The 22847-nt window shown below is 47.7% G+C and overlaps 1 long non-coding RNA gene across 1 annotated transcript; it reads left to right on the forward strand.

The window, feature by feature from the left end:
* Positions 1 to 6859: 6859 nt before the first annotated feature.
* On the forward strand, positions 6860 to 8786 carry LOC125943174 (uncharacterized). Its single transcript, XR_007465623.1, has 3 exons — positions 6860 to 6995; positions 8066 to 8141; positions 8654 to 8786. It is a non-coding gene; the product is annotated as an uncharacterized LOC125943174 (long non-coding RNA).
* Positions 8787 to 22847: the final 14061 nt, after the last annotated feature.

A 22847-nucleotide genomic window follows, 5' to 3' on the forward strand; every position in this document is an offset into this window, starting at 1 on the left:
ACCGGTAGCTATACGAAAGTTTGGTAGTTACCAATCCAGCGATTTATTGATGAAATTCAGAATTTATCGATATGCTTAAATATTATTTGGTCTGTGGGAAAATAAAAAGCGAAGATTTAGGGGGACAGTTGGCAGGGTTTGCGATTTACAAGACCTCACGAACCGACGGCACCTCCTCATTGCGCACAAGTGAAGCGGATCTCAGTGTTGTTTGTAGACCCGTGCGTCGCATTGTCACCATGTTCTGTGTGTTCATTTAGTGCGTCCAGATTTCGTCGCGAATTTTCAGGAGCGAAGATTTCAAACGTAGAAGTATTGTGTGGCAACAATTCGTGGTTCACGCAGCTTTTTGATGAACAGGGCTACACGTTCGAACACGATCGACCGACCGTACTCGATATCGGACTTGCACTAACTTGATATTTGTGCGGAATATGAATGGGACGTGATTCGACTTCCGTGCGTATTTCGCGGACCACAGGATCCTTCTTGCGGGATTTCGCTGTGCGCAAAAGAACTATAACAAGGAAGCGGATGATCAAGATTGTGCGTGCTAGGACATTCGTCATTCCTGTGCACAATTTCTTCATTGACCCTCAGACACTTCGCTGCTGCACGTGTTTCTCGTAAAGGTTACTCCACGACGTTTTCAAACGCATATTTGTATTTACATTTTGCGCAAGAATGAGCAACGATACAGATAAGATGTTCAAGTTCAAGGTGTAGCTGTCGATTCTCCTCACAAAGTGCCCGTCCCATCTTTTAAAGTCTTCTGTCGTACCAGGCACGTCACCTTGCCCCAATACGGTGTCATGGGATGGGTACAACACCCTCGGCCAATAAGGAGGTTTCCAGCTTTTTTGCTCCGAGGAGAGCTTGGTGTTGTCTTGGCCCAAAACAACGACCTCACTGTCCACGAACAGGGAGAGGAAAACAGAATGACCCCGACTACGACACGGACGTGGCAGTTTGGGCCCATGGCTATTCCAGAAGGGCGTCTCCGTCTGGTTTGCTCCTTCACGCAGTGGCGTCTAGCAAGCTGGCGCCGCCGCCGGTGTGACGTGGTATGAGGGATCACGTGGACACAGCGGCCGCGTCGGCTGCGGCGCAATCGCCGAAGCGAGCTAAAAACGAAAGCTTAAAAACGTCCCGCCTGCGCTGCGGTTCTGATTAAGAGGGGAGGCTTTCCCGCTTCTGGTGTCTGCTTGACAACACTTAAAAGCACTATAATAGGTAGAGGCCGCCTTTGAAGGCGTCCAACAGGGCACGGTATACTGCTCTGCGCCGCAGTGCTGGGTACGCAACGGAGGCCGGTGTCGGCCTTCACGCGTACCCGCAGAACAAGAAGCTGCGTGAAGTTTGGATCGCGAAACTTTGAACTGGCAAGCAGCCATCGGCTACAATTCGGGCGCTCTTCAAGCACTTCCGCCACAAAGATTTCTGCTACGGCGTCGGGGCTGCGATGTTCGGCGGGTAGCAGAAAGCGCGCATTGAGATGCTCGCCCGCACGCGCTGATCGTCGAATGTCATGAAGCTTTGGTCTATGAACTTGTTGACGCTAGATACTGGCAAGTTCACTAGAATGGAAAGGGCATGGCAAGAAGCACATTAAGCCTTTTAAGAAAAAGGCTTAATGTGCCAAGCCTTTTAAGAAAAAGGCTTGGCATGTGCTCATGTTTGTGTTAGCTCCAAATAATGAATGTACTGGATTAAGAAAAATTATTATTATTTGATTTGTACACATATACACACAAGGACATAAAGGAATTAAGCAGGGAGCAAGCTCACAACTGCCACCGAGAGAGGGACAACACCTGCCTACTCTTTTAGGAGGAGTGAATAGAGGAAATAAAAATGTGAGGAATGATAAAAGGAAATTAAAAAATGACGGAGACACAGAAAGAAGAAAACAAAATACAAAAAATGTCTATAAACGGGAGGCCAAGTCTGTGTACTTCAGAAAAGTTGGCAGGGCTCGATGGGCCTGGTCACGTCAAGCAGCGCACCCCCTTGGAAATCGGCAATCGTCAGGGGTCGCACATTGAAGCCCCATAAGTCTATATTCCTTAATTAGCAATGCGCGCTGCGCAACGAATGCAGGGCACTCTAAAACGAGATGTTCAAGTGTCTCACAAGCGCCACAAAACGTACACGACGGGCTGTCCACACGTCCTTGTCGGTACAGGTGTTCGCGCACCAACACAGACCCAACCTTTAACTTGTATAACAGTGCTCTATATCACAACGGGGCAAGCCTCGACCACGAACACGAGGAGGGAACGTTCCGTCTGCAACACGCCGGTCTGGGTGCTGCTTTAGGAGGGGTCGCCGTATCAGGAGACGAGCGTTTCCAAACATGCACGATAAGTCAGGGCAGTCACATTCGTGGTGGGCACAACTTGAAGCAAGGCGATAGCCTCTTCATTTCCAGCGATGCCCACGTGTGAGGGTACCCACTGGGCAATGAGGGGCACTCCACAGGAAGTAATTTTGCCGGAAGTTTCTTGGATACTGCACAACATTGGGCTATCGGCATCTTGTCTATGTCTGCAGAGGGCAGAACGGGAGTCTGTAAGAATGACGACCTTCAAGGCTTTTAATTCTTTGTTGCTCTGAAGTACATACACGAAGAAATAAGAAAAAGAAACAGCGGGAAATAGCTCGCCGAGAATGCCGATAAACATACAGTGTGACGCAACTTGAGAAATAGTGATACTGAAGCATCCAAGAATTTAGAAGCAAAAAAAAAAAAAAAAGATTGAATCGTCGCGACGAAACATCACAAGTCGCCGTAGGCGTCGAAGTGCATATAGTTATAACTAAATTATTTTTGAACAGCTCTTATACCGTCTACGCAACAATAGTTGCTTGTGAACTGTCAGATGCTCATATGCTGCGGCCTACAGCTCACGGAACGGTGCGAACACGCGCACGCAGCGAAAGTGAAATATTGTACAAGTACATCCATGCATATACAGACGCGCAGTCGGTTGCGGCGAACCCGTGCGATCGCTGCATTGAGGCTTCATTCTGTTATGCTTCATTTGGTTATGCAGACAACCCACTATATAAGATCATATTTTGCATAGATTCCTATCAGTGAATGCCGACCTTTCACGCAAGAAGCTGGTTCGGGGGACTGCATCGCGACGACCCCGCGTGGTGAACTTTCGCTAATCGAATCGGTAGAGAGATAGCACCTGTAATCCATTCTGTGCTTTCTGTTTGCCCAAGATTATTATTTTGACAGAAAAAAGCTGCCTTTGTTTCTAGAGTACTTGCAGAAATGTCCAGGAGGGCTCCCGCGTGGTGTTTTTATTGAGCAGCCGACAGCCAAACTTATGAGGAGCGCGCCGCGTTAACCCTTACACAAGCGAGGCACTTCCCGACAGATGGCGACTCCGTAACTCCTCGCCCCCAATACGCAAATATGGCGTGGTAGCAGACATACGTATTATATTCACCTTGCGCAAGCAACTGCGTTCCCATACCTCGCACCCTTGGCTCTGCTAAACGCCGCCGCTTATGACGGCAAGTTTATTATTATTTTTTTTATAGAGCGAAGCTGTTATAGCTAACCGTAAAAAGTGGCGCCTGCTGTCGCAAAACCTCGCCGAGCTATAGACCTTTTCACAAACCGACGTTTGAGCAGCGCCATTTGCCGACGCGGGTGACGTCTAGCGTCAGAACATGTTATGCCACCATTTTGGACTGTGGAGAGCAGGCTTGCGAGAGCAGGCCGGCCGCACTTCGGTTGTGTGATCTTCGCCGCGCATTATTTCGATTGTTTTCTTCCGTTTCGCTTGTCTTGTGCAGCTTGACTTGTTACATGTTTCACGTGCTCGCGTGAGCGCTCAGTGTGGTGTGCCATGGCACCAGCAAGCCCAGCCAGTGGATGTGGTGTTTCGTCGTCGGTAGCGGCGGCAGCCGCGTCTGCTTCGTCGAGACCTGGCGTGCTAATCAGCGGTATATTTCATTATTTCTGGACACATGTGACCGTATCGTCGATTGAATCTGATCACCATTAGGTTTCGCGGTTGAGGGTTGCCTCATTTAGCGAAAGCAGGCGCGTACGTAGCTGTCGGGCAATGCTTAGAACCAGGCGCCGGCGGCCCGACGACGCGTGTCAGTGGTTGGTAGATATGCGGTGGTTACTCCATACGCTTCCGACGCAACTGAACAGCTCAATCATGCAAAATTTATTGGATCTCGTGCGGTGCAGTGTGATTATAACCAAATGTCAAAGCATAAGTGTGGCGATCGAGCAGCGCGGTACCTGCAGCGAACCGACGCGCGACAGTGATCACAGATGCCAGCGCAACTGATACAGCCCAGGTGCTAGATTTTTATTTTTAGTATTTAGTAGTTATTTATTTATACATACTGTCAATCCCAATAGGGATTATAACATGACTTGTTATAAAGATATATTTGTTTACCTATTTTTTACGTTTGTTTACCTGGAATGGCTTTTCTTTCGAATGTCTGAATTTGGAACAAGCTTCGCTCACGGTGAACCTTAACGTAGATCGTGCGCGAAGTTTGTATTGAAGATATCGCGTACGGAAAGAATTGTTCATGTGCGCTATCTCTGAAGCGAAATAAGCCAATAATATTGCAGCGTTAGGGCCATCTCTGCTCTTTCTCTAGTTTCTGTGCAATGTTCATAATAAAGTAATGTCGAGTCTTGACAATTTTCGAATAAATACATATGCGTATGACTGCAAAGCACTACTGACCGTGAGTGAAAAGCGCTTAGTGGTCAGCGAAGCGGTCACTACACGCACGTAAGTATTTCACTTGATTGACTGTGCGAATAATTTATTTTTTTCGTTGCTGTTATTCTTGAAAGTATGATGCTATTGTCCGCGCGTACCCATGCGAATACCATTTTTTACGTTCTAACTTGCGCGGGCTCATTTAGCGTGTTTCTACGCCATGCACAGTTAACGCATTACGGTTCCCGAACTCTAGCACTGGCGCTAGGCCGCGCTGATGAGGTTGACACGTTCGTTTTTGCATTCTCTTGCTGCCCAAGCACATCTCGATGCAGCACCACACTGTTGAAGTTATTAACTTTATGGGCAGGGCCGCGCAGGGTGCGTGTGAACGCAGAGACAATGTTTTGGTGGACACAGGGTCTGCATACATCTTCCGCAGGACACGATTTTTCCAGATCGTTGCGAAGTGTATTTACCGACTAGTTCTCTCGCAGAGTGCTTCAATTTGTGTTATACCGGTGTCACACGGCCATTTTGATAGCGATCGAGACCGATCTGGATCAGAATGTTCGACCGCGATTGGCTCCCTTCCGCAGATTGAGCAAAGAAGCCAATCGCGACCAAGAAATTCGACCCATATCGGCCTCGATCACGATCAAACGTGCGCCGTGTGGCCCCCGTATTAGGCAGTGGAATGAAGTCGTGTTTGAAAGAATAACAAATGTAGCCTCTGCCACTACATACGAGAAAATATTGCATCGAAGCGCTGACGCCCTCGTGAAAACGTCTATGGACGTTTTCACGAGGGCGCTTCCGACGGTCTGGCGTGGAGAGTATGTGTCAGTGTTGCCTGTTCGGTCTGGACTGTGAGCTTGCCTTGCGCTTGCATTGCGGAGTGGTAGCTTTCCTTCGATGTTTCCGTTTATTTTTGTCACGAATGACTTACGCTCGTAAATAATGGCATATATACTCATCAAAAGGCTACAGGCCAGCACTGGGCAGTTTATGGGTGCACAAACAACCAGCGGGAAATAACGATTTTGGGGACTAAGTGTGTCCACAACACAGCACTCCGCGAGACCACTGCCGCGATGTGGTATGTTTACGCTTCGCCGGTTTCCTGCATCACCTGAGGACTTGGCATTTCAGTCTAATGTGAACCAATGCACACATCAGTAAAATAACGCATTTTGGTAAACACTTTTCAGCACATTTCCCAATAGGTTGCGAGAATTGTCAGCTCTTCGATGCAATACATTCTCGTATGTAGTGGCAGAGGCTACATTTGTTATTCTTTCAAACACGACTTCATTCCAGTGTCTAATACGGGGGTCACACGGCGCACTTCTGATCGTGATCGAGCCCGATATGGGCCAAATTTCTTCGTCGCGATTGGCTTCTTTGCTCAATCTGCGAAAGGGAGCTAATCGCGGTCGAACAGTCTCCATCGCTATCAAAAGTGGCCGTGTGACACCGGTATAAGACAAATTGGAGCACTCTGTGCGAGAACTAGTCGGTAAATACACTTCGCAACGATCTGGAAAAATCTTGTCCTATGGAAGATGTATGCAGACCCTGTGTCCACCAAAACATGGTCTCTGCGTTCACACGCACCCTGCGCGGCCCTGCCCATAAAGGTAATTAACTTCAACAGTGTGGTGCTGCATCGAGCTCACCCATCTTTGAGCGTTGTCTATGTGCTTTGGCAGCAAGAGAATGCAAAAACGAACGTGTCAACCTCATCAGCGCTTCCTAGCGCCAGTGCTAGAGTTCGGGAACCGTAATGCGCTAACTGGCGCATGCGCAGATGCATGCGAGACGCCATAACTAGTGGTATAAAATACAACTGCACAAATAATCACCTCTCAAAACATACTAAACGCATTCTTAGATAGCAACCGGGCTACGTATTTCATAAATTTTCTTTCGCTGAAATTACACCGCAAAGAAGCTTACGGAGTAAAGCAAATACGCATATTTACAAAACACAACAATTAACCTCAGCCTGGAGGAGCGATATATCCGCGTAATAGCCGCGCTGTAGCTACAGTCAGATGCAATGGCATCTAGCGGAGACGCCGTACGCCGAGACGCCGATAGTGGCGCCACGACCTGGGCTTCAGAGAAGGCGCTGATCACGTGATCACGTTGTGAACCTCGCCACGCTCCGCGTTTTTGGGACAACCGTCACTTCTGCCAAGTTATAGAGCCGTTAAGGGAGCCCTTCTTGCCTCTTTGTTGTATCCACGAAAGGAGAGACATGCCCAAAGACAGGTGAGCATGCTCCTTCCTCTGTAAAGATAACTAATTGATGAGTAATTATCGCACAAGCAACCGAAAGCAGTGAACGATGGTCTTTTTATCTCAAAGCTGCCCTCTATTCCAGTGCGCTCTGAAAGGTACCGGCTCCGTACGCATCCAGCGAGTCGCTGGTTGAAGTAATAGTTGTTGAAGTTGCTGTCTGTTCGAGCTAGGGTTATGAACGTTTTAAAGAAGTCTCGCCGTTTACTTTAGCTGCTGGCGCAGAGAAGCAGTAGTGCCGGATCAACGAGCGATTCGCTTTGAAAAACACAAACGTTAATCAGTTCGTGGCAGTAGTCGCCTTCCATTCGTCCAGTGGCGAATTACTTAGGTTGATTAGGAGGAATTATCTGTTGCTTTGCGCCTCAAATCATGGGATGCGTTCGCCGATTCGGAGCGAGGCTGCCCGGTTTTCGCTGGCGGATTCTAAGCGAATCGCTTCGAGTGCAAGGAGACATGCGGTTTTGTGACCGGAAAGACAAAACCTCTCGCGCTCTCTGGCGTTCTGCAGCGCAGCGCTGCGCCAAATCGAGCAGCGTAATTCGCCAATAGCTTTAAACCTGCCGAAGTGAAATTAGATTTTCATTACTAAGAACTGTTTCTCGTCGGCAAACAGCCTATGCCCGTATGATGTGCTCTCTATCATGACTGGCTGAAGTTCGTTGTTTCGAATGACTCGAGCTTGACAACTGCCTAAATTTGTGAACAAGAAGGCCTCGTTTCCATGGTAGGAGTGTTGCAGAACTGTGGCTGTGTGGCGTAGATAGATAGCTCTTGTATGTGCAATCAGACGACTCTCTCGAAATGCGAGGAGAAATAAATTATCGCGGGTCTACATTGCTTGCAGTAGCTACAAATCGTGCGGACGGTTCAACTCGTCGCTGGCTTGCGAGTATATTGTGCATCTTAGAAAGGCGCCACGAAGGCTGAGCTGCACTTATTCTTTGGCTTCCTTAATCTGAGTTCTTTGCGGGATGTGTTACTCTGCGCGCATGCACGGTGCTCGTAAATGCGGCTGCATAATTACGGGCTTTGTCTTGCAGCAAAGCGCCGCCGTCGCCATCAGACGAGGAGCTACGCGCCCGCGCCTTAGAAGGGGAACGCTTGAAGTTGTTGCAGGTGAGAAGTTTTTCCTTATACACGAAATATATGATCACAGGCGCGCACTGGGGCTTCATTTCGTACGGAAGTCAGCTGTGCAGAATAGGGGAAGGTGCTCAAAGTGCGGTCCCTATGTCAGTGTCGTCCCGTGTTTCTTCTCTATCCGATCCGCCGACTTCTCCGAAGTGAACCAAGGTCCTCGCTGTGGACTAGCGGACGGCATTTGTGGAGAATGAGTGGCTGCTAGGCACCGGCAGTCGGACGCTCCCTTTTTTCAAGTGCTCGGCCTTGCCCTTATTCTTTCTCGGCACCTCGGGATTAAAGCAGCATGCGCGTATGCCGCATTCTAGTATTCAGGCCCCCAGTTGTTCCTGGCACATGAAATATTGATTGATTGATTGATTGATTCGTTCATTGCTTGAAATTATTATTATTTGTGCACCAGTATTCAGGCCCCCGGGTGTCCCTGGGCACATAAAATAAATATTGATCAATTGATTGGTTGATTGATTGATATTCTTGCGTTACAGCAACTCCTCATGGATATGTTACGGTGGACTCGTCGAAAGATGGAAATACTCCAGGAGCTTGTCGAATCCCTGGAAAATCTGGAATAGTCGCATACAGTGTGACTCCTCTCACTTTTTTTTTTTTTCAAATGTAATAAACCTCCTTCTCCTGAAATGAATTCCCTCTTTCTTTCTTGACTATCGCGCACTGGATTTTCGGCACTGAAAAGTGTGTTTTACAAGCGCCGTAAACCATCACCGATAACAACTTTTTTCGACATCACACCGGCAGAATAGATGCCTTATATGTTTGCGATTTATTACTGCGCTTCTGCTTTTCACGCAGTAGTAATAAAAAGAAATAAGAGCAGGAGAAAAAAGAACACCAGTTGAGGAAGTCAAGCGTGAAGTGAGCCGAAGAGCGTAAACGAGGTGGAGAAGTCGCCCAAGATGACACGGAAGATAAAGATATCAAAGTCGACAACAAGCCGCATTATACAGAGTCTTGGTGAACTGTCGTAGAGAATGACACGTTGCTATGTAGTCGGAGAGGTACAGGAAAAGGTACAAGATCGGTGATGATGAGGACAGAGGGAAGAGGCGAAGAATATAACTGGAAACTCCATGCAGTGAAGCGAATCCTTGGGCTCTTCTCAGCCAGTCGGCAAACTAGAGCCGATTGTGCGTTCTGAGAATGGATGAGTGAGTGAGTGAGTGAAATAACTTTTATTACAGGTCCGGCGAGGACGCGAACTCGTCGCGCACCCGGCTAGTCCCACGTCGGGACCGGCAGGTCTAGCCCACCAGCCCGGTCGCGGGCACACCGGACAGCCAGGATTTGCTTGTCTAGAGCGGGGCTACGCAGAAGCGAGTCCCACTCATCCTTGCTGAACTTGGGGTATCTAGACCCGCACTCCCAGAGCATGTGGGCTAGAGTGGAGGTCTGGCCGCAGGACGGGCAGGCGTCGTCGCGATATACGTCAGGGTAAACTTCGTGCAGAACGGCCAGACACGGATATGTGCTGGTCTGTAAAAGTCTAAGCGAAACAGCTTGCGCCCTATTCAATTTGGGGTGAGGGGGTGGAAAGACCCTTCTGGACATGTAGAAAAATTTTGTCACCTCGTTGTGAGTAGCGGGAGCATCCCTGTGGCCGTAGGGGGGAGGGGTGTCGGCTCTCCTTACAGAGGAAGCGCGGTCGGTGAGGTCGCGCGCAGCCTCGTGAGCAGACTCATTGAGGTTCGGGGGAGCACCCTCGACCGACCCTACGTGAGCGGGAAACCAGTGAATCGAATGATGCGTGAGAGCATCCGGATTGGAGACGCTAAGAAGACGAGCAGCCTGCTCGGCGATGCGACCCTTCTGAAAAGCCCTAACTGCCGTTTTGGAATCGCTGTAGATCTCAGACCCACGACCGTCTAGCAGGGCGAGGGCGATGGCGGCTTGCTCGGCGACTTCGGGGTCTGAAGTGCGAATGGATGAGGGCTTACCCATTGTGTTTTGCTAATCCTCCCGACAAGCTTCCATTCGGTCGCTCGGAGGGAGATTACAGACGGACAATGCATAAAGACTTTCTACCGCTTATCTGTTGAGGTTGGCTGACGAGACCCGTAGCATTCACTGCATTGCACGTACTTGTGGAGAGGGAGTATCGTATGCTGTATAGAGTCCAGATCCTTAGATTTGAATAAATCAAGTAAGACCTGGATGGCCCGAAAATTGTATACTTACAGTCATAGGTGCCGACTACGAGGGGGGGGGGGCTCTGGGGCTCGAGCTCCCGCGCCCCTAAAATGTCATTACCGGAGTTCTGTTACCCACATAATTTGAGGATTCTCTTGCCGTTGCCTCCACATTTTCACTTTTGTAGTGGCTACAAGTTTACGGCACTATTGTTGGCGCGGACGTGCACGGCTTTTAATTTATACTTTCGCTTTATTTCGGCAAATCCTGACAATAGGAGGACAAGCCCATTAGAAGCACCAGCGCTGGCTACCTCATCCGTGTTTCCTCAGTTTAACATTTTTTTTAATTTCCGCTGAGAACACCACGCACAGACACAATATATTTAAATATATACAAAGGACAAATTTTATTATATTTTTTAAACAGAAGGAAGTAGCCAACTAAATGGATAGCCTATACCTAGAGAATGAATATGTTGATGTATGTTCACCTCACTTGAAACTATTTTGCGTGCTTTTTTGACCCTGAAAAAAAAAAAAAAACTGCAGACGTCAGTGACCCCTTCGGCAGAGTCTTCTATCAACGGCGTGTGAAAATCATGTGTCTCAATATTGATTCTCTTTCCAGTAGGCAATGCTAACTACTGGCGACAAAATAAAATGAAAAAGCTTTTTTAATTATTTACAACATTTACGCACGAGGGATGGAAACATCGCCTCTTGCATGCAGAGGCCATAAATACGGGGTGTTTCAGCAAACACTTTCAAGAAATTTTTAAAGGTTGCCTGTGACAGATAGCACAATTCTAGTTGATGAGCTGGTCTACTCGAAGAGGTGGACATTACTTGCACAAAAAAATCGAAATGCATAATCAACTATTTAAAAAAGTCACCAATTAGGTTTTTAACATATTAACTTATGGCCCCCGTGTTGCAATTGACAAATTCTAGCCGTGGAATTCGCAAGGCGGATGCACTAGTAACTAATTCTCAGGATGGCACCAGTTTCGAGATATTATTAATTCCCGAACATTACGGAGAAATGCATTGGCGTTCCGTTTACTTTTGCGCTTACCCGCCGTGGTTGTTTAGTGGCTATGGTGTTGGACCGCTAAGCATGAGGTCGCGGGATCAAATCACGGCCGCGGCGGCTGAATTTCGGATGGGGCGAAATGCTAGAACACCCGTATACTTAGATTTAGGTGCACGTTAAAGAACCCCAGATGGTCTAAATTATTCCATAGTCCTCCACTACGGCGTGCCTCATAATCAGATCGTGGTTTTGGCACGTAAATCCCATAATTTGTTCTTTTCATACTTTTGTGCTTTGATGCATAAAACGACGTTTTGTTGAGAAAGTGACTGGCACGCCAATCTATTTCTCCGCAAAGTTAGAGAAGTAATATCTCGACACTGGTGTCCATCGGGCGCGCGACGCAGCAGAGAGGCATTTCTGTACCGACGTGGGAGCGGCCCGCTACGTGCTGAAAGTTTTATCATACATATCATACTGGTGTCAGCCTGAGATTTTGTTCAAAGTGGATCCGCACTCCACGGCTAGAATTTGTAAATTGCATCATTGGCCATAAGGTAATTACCTAAAAACTTAATAATTTTGTTAATTAGTCGATTATGCATTTCATTTTTTTTTGTGCAAGTAATGCCCGCCTCTTCGAGTAGACGAGCTCATGAACTAAAATTGTACTATCTGCCTCAGGCCACCTTTAAAAATTTTGGAAACTATTCGCTGAAACACCTTGTATATAGAATTCACTCAGTAACCGAAATGATGCCAAGCCGGATTCACTCAAAACCAGAATAAACAGAAGTATAGAGATCATGCGCAGCAGCGCTTATACTCGGACTCAAAGTACAAAAAAATAAAAGAGTGTAGTTTGGCCGGGAAGGCGAAGCAGTATTAGTGATAGCGAAGTAGAGACAATTACACGAAGGAAGATTCTTACCGTGAGAGACCGTGTAAGGATCGCGCCCGTGTAAGGGCCGCACCATGCATAACTTGACAGCCAATATATAAAAAAAGGACATCCAACTGAGAAGCGATCGCGTTCCGTGCGCTGATTCTGATCGGGCTCAACAGCGAATTGTCGCGCGTAGCATACTTTCGCGCGTCGCTACTGGATGTCGGGAGGAGGCGATCGTGGAGGTTTACGGCAGATTTCATACTCGTAGTTGGAAAAAGAAGGTCAAATGGCCCGGTCCCATGAAAGACTCGTAAAAATCGCGACAGAAAAGTGTGGCCCTTACATGAGTCTATACGTTAGTTATAGTGGCCATATGAATTGTAGTAAACATTCACCTAAAATTAAAATAGTAAGCATAGTAAACATAGTGGACATAGTAAGCACGGACCATGTAAACCTGTAAATACCTCACTGGATGACCTCGAACACTCGCTTTCACAACGCAAGCATTGTGAAGAACGCCGGCAGAGGAGGCGAACGCTTCGTGCAGCCGCGCGATTCACCGCAACTCTGAAAATTAGATTCATCATCATTATCTGCCTATTTTAATGTCCACTACTGACGGCCTCTGTGAGTGATCTGCGATGACCTCTGTTTCTTAACTCTGCTACACTAGGGGTGCAGAAAGACAGCCCGGCAAGCAAGGCAGCGCGCATAAAGTTAGCAGCCATCCCTGGTCGCCCTTTATCATTGCACCCACCATTGATTACCAACAATTAAATATGGCACGCGGGCCCCATAAGCGTCAGCCACGCACAGTCATTCACAGTTACGGCAGGGCTAGAGGAGAAGACGCGTTCTCTCCTTCCAATTCGCGTTTTATTACGTGACCTACAATTAACCCGAATACTGAGCGCGTGGGAAATAATGCCCATCCAGCCACCATCCTTTTCGGCTCACTGTTACGTGCTTTTTCCCGCACCCACAGGGTATGGGTTGCTCATGCATATGGCTTTTGGATTTAATGCGGAACATCACGGCGACGACAACTGCGACAATTTGCCTGAGGTGTCGATATAATCGCTTTCGCCATAAAGTGAGAAATAGAAAATTGTTAGCAGAGGGTATATATATATATATATATATATACAGGGTGTTTCAGCGAACACTTTCAAAATTTATTTAAGGTTGCATGTGGTAGATCGCCCAATTCAAGCTAATGAGCTGGTCTACTCGAAGAGGCGGACATTACTTGCACAAAAAATTGGAATGCATAATCGACTAATTTAAAAATTACTAATTAGTTTTTAACTAATTACCTGATGGCCCATATTGCAATTTACAAATTGTAGCCGTGGAGTTCGCAAGACGGATCCACTCGGAATTAATTCTCCGGATGACACCAGTTTCGAGATATTAATTCCCGAACATTGCGGAGAAATGCATTGGCGTTCCAGTTAATTTTGTGCTTCATTGCAAAAAGCGACGTTTTGTTAAGAACCTAACCGGAACGCCAATGCATTTCTCCGCAAAGTTAGGGTATTAATATCTCGAAACTGGTGTCATCCGGAGAATTCGTTCCGAGTGGATCCGTCTTGCGAACTCCACGGCTGCAATTTGTAAATGGCCATATGGGTCATCAGGTGATTAGTTAAAAACTTAATTAGTGAATTTATGTTAATTAATTATGCATTTCAATGTCTTGTGTACGTAATGTCCGCCTCTTTGAGTAGACCAGCTCATGTACTAGAATTGTGCTATCTGCCAGAGGCAACATTTAAGAATTTCAGAAAGTGTTCGCTGAAACACCCTGTATATATATATATATATATATATATATATATATATATATATATAGTAATGAATGGAAGCACAGCCAATCGGCCTTCCGCCAGAACGCCTGGTTTACTTCTGCTTCTTCTTCTTCACTCGCGGTCCGAGCGCTCAAGCCCTAGTGCGCCTCTTTGTTTTCACACTCGGCCACGCTGTGGACCTGAAAAAAAAAGCATCGATAGTTCATTTTAAAATTTACAGTTCAGTTCAAGCGCGGGAACCTTTTTTTGAGGCGTGACACGTGCACGGCGAAGTTATTTCTTTTACGCCTGTCGAGGCTGGCACCTGCAATTGCGGTGCTCACGCGCCAGGTGTTCTCTCATATGCGTTCAGTAATCTTGAAGGGCCCTTCAAACCTCGGTAGGAACTTCTGGCCTGGTGCGCTGACTCCCCTTTGTACCCACACCTCGTCACCGACGTTATAAACCGGAGCAGGTCGATATCGGCGGTCATAGTGTCGTTTCTGCGTTTCTTGCGCTTGCGAAGCTCTTCTGATCGCTGCTGTTCTAATCTTTTTAAAGGCGGACGCTCGGTCGGCGGAGCTGGCGATGGTACCTGGAGAGTCTAGGCTAAGGACCGCTTTCAGCTGGGGCACCTTCCCGTAGACGGTTTCATATGGCGTTGTTCCGGTAGACGTCTGCAGCGCCGTGTTAACGGCGTACGCCGCTGACTGAAGGTGAATGTCCCAGTCGGCGTCTCCCTTTTTCCCTATTTTCGTATACGGAGCGAGTCGTGCCTGGATGCTTTGGTTAGTTCGCTCCGTAAGGCCATTTGCCTGGGGATGAAATGCAGACGTGTAATGGTGCTGCACTCCTGCCGTACTAATGTAATTTCTTAGTTCGCGACTGCGGAATGTCGTGGCACGGTCTGATATTAATTTTTTTGGCAGGCCATGTCTCCATTCAAACCGTAGCTTCAGGAAATCAATTAGGTGGCCGGACGCGATAGATGGCACAGCAGCCACTTCGACGTACTTTGACAAATAGTCCACGGCCACAATGATGTAGCGGTTTCCTGCTGTAGTGATCGGTAAAGGTCCGATGTAGTCAATGCCAACAGTGTGAAAAATGGTTTCTGGCAGCGGAATAGGTGTCAGTAATCCAGGCTGGCATCCTGGCAGTCGCTTATATTGCTGACACACTTCACAACTGGCGACGTAGGAGCGGACATTGCTTTCCATCTTCGGCCACCAGAAGCGTTCTTGTATTTTCCGGTGCGTGGCTCGCTGGCCGATGTGCCCTCCCTCCGGAGTGTCATGAATGGCTCGCAATATTTGTGTTCTAAAACAACTAGGGATCACTAGGAGGTGACGTTCTTCTGAGTGGTCCTTGTGCCACTGCCGCCGATACAGCGTGTCATCTCGTAATACATATGTGGAATTCTTTCCCGTAGCAGCGATTGAGGCAATGATTGAAGCTAAGTCCTCCTGTTGGGCTTTGGAGAAGCCTTGTTGCGAGAAGAAAATGCGACTCTCTTCGTTTTGGGACACGCGGTCAAGGGGGTTCCTTGAGAGGGCATCGGCGATGTTGTTGAGCCCCCCAGCACAGTGGCGCACGTCAAAATCGTACTCTTGCAGCGTGATAATCCATCGGGCAAACTTATGCTTCAGCTGCTGCTTTGAAAACATCCATGTTAATGCAGCATTATAGGTCACGACGGTGAACTTGCGGCCAAAAAGATAGTGCCGGAATTTATCATCCACACTCCATACCACCGCTAGACATTCCAGCTCATTGGAGTGGTAGTGGCGCTCTGTATCTGAAAGTTTGCGGCTCGCATATGCGACAACACGTTCGATACGAGCAGGGTCACGTTGCACTAGTACTGCTCCAAGGCCCATCTGGCTGGCATCTGTGTGCACCACCGTGGTCCAGTCGTCATTGAAGGGATTTAGTACGGGGCAATGAGTTAACTGCTGCTTCAAAGTTAAAAAAAGCGATTTCTTGTGGGGCGCCCCATTCAAAACAAGCTCCCTTTTTAAGTAAATCGGTCGGGGGAGCGGCAGTCGACGCCAAGTGGGGAATAAATCTGCGCAACTACGAAGCCATACCCACAAACGACTGAACTTGTTTCAGGCAAGTTGGTGTAGGATATTCCGCCACAGCGATGTGGCGGATGGTGTCAAGAGCTTGACGTTTGTGTATACAGCGCCGTCCTCGCAGCACCGGTATCCACAAGCGCCAGCAGGTCGCCTTCCACAAAGACCGGTAACAGGGCAGGCCTGATAATAGATCCGGGTTTTAGACAGCACCCGTTCCTGGGCCGGCTGTTGTTGTTGTTGTTGTTGTTGACCTGAGAGGTTGTGGCGCATACCCACAGCGGGGGATTGGCCATGAATCGGGTGGTTATATTTGGTGCATAAATACAAGGGAATTAACGAATGGAATACTGGAGTTTATAAAGGAAGATTTTGTGAGACGAGAAGAAGAAAAAAAAACTAAATAATAATAGGTTTTAAAAAATGAATAAAAGAAAACTATGGTGGGAAAGGTGACAATAAGTTTAGCATGGTAATCGATTTGATTCTATGAGATAATTTTGGATTGCCAAGCAAGCATTTCTGTGGCTGAACCCAATAATAGAGGCTCCAAAAGATAGAATTTGCCGGCTGTTCTATATTCTGCTTCGTCCTCCTCTTCCCGCAGTTCGCCCCGTAGCGCCCGGTGTTCGAGCGCCCGAGCCCAAGTGCGTGTCGTCGTCTTTACAATATATATATATATATATATATATATATATATATATATGTGTGTGTGTGTGTGTGTGTGTGTGTGTGTGTGTGTGTTACTGTAAAAAACAGTTGTACTTGATGAAACTTAGTGTGGCCTCGAAGAATTTTTCACTGCAGTGAAGGCCTTATACGAGTATTTTCAAGACCTCATAGTAGGATAGTCCAATTTCAGTCTTGAGAGTCATCGTACCACCAATAGAATGGCGTCTCTCGGATGAGCCATGCGACAAGCGGATTCAGTTAAACACGTTCGGGAGATATATCTGTTTTGTGCGTATTAAGTCGCACAGATACAATTCAATGAAAAAAAGCCATGTGTAATTACGAAGATAGCACAAGCGTCGCTGTGGTCGCAAGGCTCCTGAAGTGAGGAAGACAAAGAAGGATCGGTGCTGCTGGTTTCCTCCCACTGCCGCCCGATACATGGCCAATCCCCCGTAGAAGGTTGTGCTATTTCGGAGCGCGCCGCATTATCCCTTACACAAGCGAGGCGCTTCCCGACAGATGGCGACTCCGTAACTCCTCGCCCCCAATGCGCAAATATGGCGTGGTAGTAGATATACGTATTTTATTCACCTTGCGCAAGCACCTGCGTTCCCATACCTCGCACCCTTGGTTCTGCTAAACGCTGCCGCTTATTACGGCAAGTTTATTTTTTTAACAGCGAAGCTGTTCTAGCTAACTGTAAAAAGTGGCGCCTGCTGTCGCAAAACCTCGCCGAGCTATAACGTCACTGCGTTGCCTAGCAACCACCTCGCGGAGCGGCGTGTGCCTCGATTCCTCTTTGTGCCGTGCACATGTTGCCTCGACATAGGACGTTAAGGATTAAGTGGTTCGTATGGAAAGGGAAAGGTTGCCGCTATCTTCTGCAGCCCTTGAGGGAGCACGGCTGAGCGCGAGACGTTACGGAGAGGGAAGGAGAGCATGCACGCGGGCGCGCAATGCTCGGGAAAGGGAAAGAAACTGAGAGCGAGGTAGAGAGATAAAGAAATTGTAGCAGCACCAACCACGGCCGGACTCGACTCCACCCACCGCGCGGAGGAGAGTCGAGTCCGGCCGTGCACCAACGAGGCAACGCGCAGAGCTGTTGCCTACTCCGCGCGCGTTGCCTAGCCGCGCATGCGCTGAAGCAGTAGCAATGACGTCCCGTCGCGTTGCCTAGTCACCGCCGGCGTAGGTGCGCGGTCGCTTCGCCCGACACAGACCAACACCACCCAGATAGCACAAGGCCTGTTCACTCCGATCCATGACGTCATGCTACCTGGCCCAAAATTTCCATTGCCATGCCTGGGGTGACGTAAGCAGTGACTTCGAAATCACCGCTGCTTATTCAGGAGCGTCCCCATTAGATTCTATGGCAGTTGGGTAGTAGTAGTAGTAAAAATTTCTTATATTCAGAAACCGGATAGGCTCCTACCCCAGTCCACAGAGGGGGTAGGGTGTTAAAGACGGAAGTTTGTCCAGCAGGGTGGTGCCCCTATTCCAAGGCCCCACTAGCACGGGCCATCCGCTCAGCTCGTTGGATCAGTCGTAGATGATCTTCCAGGGCCGGGCTAGACAGCAGCGCCTCCCATTCATTCCACGTGCCGTTTGTTTCGTGTTCTGCACACTCCCACGTGATGTGAAAGAGTGTTCGTGTTGCTCCACACCACGGGCATATGTCTCTGTATGCCGTGGGGTAGATCAGGTGGAGTGTGTGCAAATTTATGTAGGTGTTCGTCTGTAATCTTCGCAACACGGTTGCCTCCGCAGTGCTGAGTTTACCATGCGGGGGTGGATAGATCTTTCTATTTTCTCTGAAGTATTCCAGAATTGTTGCAAAGCAAGGATCTAGTGGTGTAGGGTCCTCTATTGCAGAGTCTGGGGCGGCACGGTGATTTGTAAAGCCTCGAGCCGCCTCGTCCGCATGCAGGTCCCGGTGACACCCTCGTGCCCCGGTGCCCAGGTCACTGTTTGGATGTATTGAACCGTGGGGTCCCATCCAGTCCCGACAAGTATTCGGTAGCCTGTGCTCCAACTTTGCCCCTCAGATAGTTTCTGCAAGCTTTCTGTGAGTGTGATTATCGTTAATGGAGCGTTTCGCGTCCAGTCCTCTTTTATTGCGAGCGCAATTGCAACCTCTTCTCCTGCTGTTGTAGAAGCGCGATCTATTGAAGCGCAGGCTGTAATTTTCCCTCTACGGTCTGTGACCACTGCCACCGCCTTCCTTGCATCTGTCTGATAAGGCGCGGCGTCAGTGAATCTTGCCGTATTCATGTATTTTGTCATTTTTTCTATGTATTGTGCCCTAGCCGTTCTTCTCCCAGCATGCAGGGTAGGATCCATGTTATTTGGTATGGGGGATACCGTGTACCATTCTCTAAGTTCGTTGGGTATCTCATTAGTTTCTTGATGTTTTTGTATTAGTGCATCACGCCCTAACTTGTTTAAGACTTCTCTGCCTGTTGGAGTCTGGAGCAGGCGATTTTATTGTGTTCGTAGCTGTGCCTCGGTTAATTCTTCAATCGTGTTGTGTAGACCAAGCGCCAGTAGCTTGTCGTTTGAAGTATTCTGAGGTAATCTTAGAGCAGTCTTGTAGGCCATTCTTATTATTTGGTTTGCTTTTTCTTTCTCTTCCCTGTTCATATTATGATAGGGGAGTGAGTATGTGATGCGACTGACGATGAGACTTTTTACCAGTCGGAGGGTATCTTGTTCTCGCATCCCCGTACGATTGTTTGTTATACGGGCGATCATGCGTGAGATCTGTTGCACTGCTGATATGAGGGTATTTAGTGTATGCAGGCATCTCTGACTAGCTTGCAGCCACATACCGAGTATTATTATGGTATCTTTCTCTTGAATGATTTTTCCTTCTAGCTTGACTTGCAGCTTTAGACTCGGGTCCGTCCTTAGCGATTTTTTCTTTGTAAAGCGGATAAGTTCCGACTTTTCCGCTGAGCATTGGAGTCCCCGTGTTCTCGTGTACTCTTCTATGGTGCTAGCTGCCTGTTGTAGTCTATCTTCTTTCTCCGCTAGGCTACCTGTAGTTGTCCGTACGGTTATGTCGTCGGCATATATCGTATATTGTAGAACGGCGATTTCTTTGAGTTGCTTTGCAAGGCCTATCATGGCAACGTTGAAAAGTGTGGGTGAAATTACCGCCCCTTGTGGTGTTCCTTTGTTTGGTGGCCGAATGGTGTCGGATTCATAATCACCCATCTTTATTATTGCAGTTCTCTGATTAAGGAAACTCTGTACGTATTGAAATATCCTCTGTCCGCAGTTAGTTTCCTCCAGCCCTTCAAGTATTCCTTTGTGACTGATGTTATCGAAGGCTCCTTTTATGTCAACGGCCATAATGACATTTTCCCCCACCTTTGAGACGTTCGTTAGTACTTCTTCTTTTAAGAGTAGCAGGATATCTTGCGCTGAAAGGTGTGGGCGAAAGCCAAACATTGTGTTGGGCATCAGTCCGTTGTACTCAAGATGATTTAGGAGCCTGGCGTTGACCACTCTTTCAAAGATTTTTCCTAAGCAGGATGTAAGCGAGATCGGTCTCAGGTTCTCGATGCTCAGCTTTTTTCCTGGTTTAGGCACCATGACCACAATCGCGTGTTTCCATTGTCGTGGCACAGTGCCTCCAAGCCATTGTTTGTTAATGTATTTTGTGAGAGCTACAATGGCTTCGTCATTTAGGTTTCTGATCATAACGTTAGTGATTCGATCTGCACCCGCAGCCGTGTTCTTTTTTGTACTAAAGATTGCTGCTCTGACTTCTGCCTCCGTGAAAGGCTTGTCTAGCTCAGGTTGCGGTGATCCTTTATACCTTCCGTGGTATGGAGGTATCTTCCCGTCTTCCCCAAAGCATTTTTTATGCATGGCTTGAATGAGATCTTCTTTTGTGCCAGGGTATGAGTGTATTAATCTTTCGATGGCTTTACTATTTTCACTTTTCGTCTTTGTTGGGTCAACCATGGCTTTAAGTATGTTCCATGTTTTGGCCGTACCCAGGGTTCCGTTGAGTGAATCACAGAATCTGGCCCAATTGGTTGAGGCTAGTTGATTGGCGTATTCTTCTGCACGCTGGGTGATATCTCTGATTTTTGCCTTTAATTTGCTGTTACGCTTCTGCCTTTTCCACCATTTTGTAAGGCTTCTCCTTGGTTCCCAGAGATGTAATAGGTGGGAGTCGACCTCAGGCGCCTGGTTTGTTCTTCTTATTTCCTTTGTGTGCCTTTCTTTTTGACTTCTTATTTCATCGCACCATTCATTTAAGTTTGCTATGTCTGTGGCGGTCATCCGTTTTTCTAATGATTTTCTAAACGCATGCCAGTCCGTTATTTTGGCTGCGCCAATCTTTTTACGGATTTGGTTTATGTGTATCGTGGTGCATATAATATAGTGGTCACTGCCTAGATTTTCTAGGGTGTTGCACCACTCCACAGCCTGACAATTTTTGCACATGGTTAGATCCGGACTTGTGTCATTGGATTTACTGTTTCCTATTCTTGTTGGGATTGTTGGATCTGTTAGGAGTGCCATGCCTGTCTCTTCTATTTGTTTTGAAATGTTCTTCCCTTTGTTATCCTGCGTTAGGTATCCCCAACTTGGATCTTTTGCATTAAAATCGCCCACAACTATAAGAGAGTTGTGTTTCGCTAGTTTTACTGCGTCACCAAAGAGCTGCTCGAAGGTTATCTTTCTCTGTTTAGGTGGACTATAAATGTTTAAAATGAAGGCACTGTTCTTTTTCTTGCCTTTACATAAGATTTCTGTAATGGTATGTGGTATTTCGATTCCTTCTATTGGTTTATGCTGTATTGCCGTTATGGATTTGTGGACTAATGTCGCTACTTTCCATTTACTGTTTGTATTGACGTCGTCACCGTATCGTAACGCTGTAGGCTTGGCTTGAATCCAACCTCCTGGAGGGCTATTACAGCTGGTGGCCTCTGTTGTTTGGCCACCAGCTGTAATAGCTGTCCCTTCTTCTGTCGAAATCCACGGCAGTTCCACTGCCATATCTCGCACTCTTCGGTAGTTTTTGCTGGTCGGTTAGGCATTTTCGGTGGATTCTTGTGTCGTGCTTATTATGCCTTGCCTGTTGTATGCTTTTTCTGCTCTTTCCCTTATGTAGCTACCATTGGTATGCTTTCTCAATGCTTTTGTGAATTCTATTTGTTGCGCCTGGATTTTCTTTTCCATAGCTTCTACTTTTCTGTCTACCAGCGCCATGACTTGTTCGACGACGGAGGGAATTATTTCTTTTATGGCTTCTTTCAGAAACGATATCGTGACTGTAGAGTCTTCGCTCGTTCTTGATGCATTGTGTTGTTGTTGCTGCTGCCCTACCAGGGAGGTTCGAGTGGATTTCTCTTGCGGTTGTTGTTGCTGCTGCTTTTGTTGGCTTCTAAGTTGCGTATTTTCTCTTTCTAGATCCCCCATCCTTATGCGCATTAGCTCTAATTCTTTCTCTAGTCGTGTGAGTTGTGTGTGAGTAGTTGTTTGCGTATGGTGTGGAGGAGGTTGGGAGGCTGCTGCTGCCCAGCTTACCCTGTTTTTCTGCTGCTGCTGTTTCTGCTGCTCCGACGTCTTCTTGCTCTTATTCTTGTCCTTCATGCTGTCATGTTGTTGCCTTTGTTGGGCTGCCACATGGTCCTTCCCTCGGTTGCCCTCTCTAGAGCTGGAGCGGTCACGAGAGTTGGATCTGGATCTCGAGCTGGAGTTGGATCTGGATCGGGACCTAGAGCGTGATCCCGCGTCGGTTCCCTCCGATAGCTCCAAGTCCGTTCGATCCGAACTAAACCATCGGCGTTTAAGGATTCCTTTGGATTGCTGACCGTTTTGATATTTCGGTGGCTGTTGCTGTGGTTTGCCCCGTTGAGGTACCCGTTTAAGTCTCTTGGTGCATTCCGTTGCCGCTGTGGGATGAGCCCCTCCGCACAGGGCACACTCGGGAACACACTCGTGGTCTTTTGGTGGGTCTTTAAGTCTGCAGTCACTGCACACATTCACCGTAGGTGTCGGACAGATGTCTGTCCTGTGTCCCTGGCTTTTACACAGTTTG

Source organism: Dermacentor silvarum, chromosome 2, assembly GCF_013339745.2.
Source record: "Dermacentor silvarum isolate Dsil-2018 chromosome 2, BIME_Dsil_1.4, whole genome shotgun sequence".
NCBI lineage: Eukaryota > Metazoa > Arthropoda > Arachnida > Ixodida > Ixodidae > Dermacentor > Dermacentor silvarum.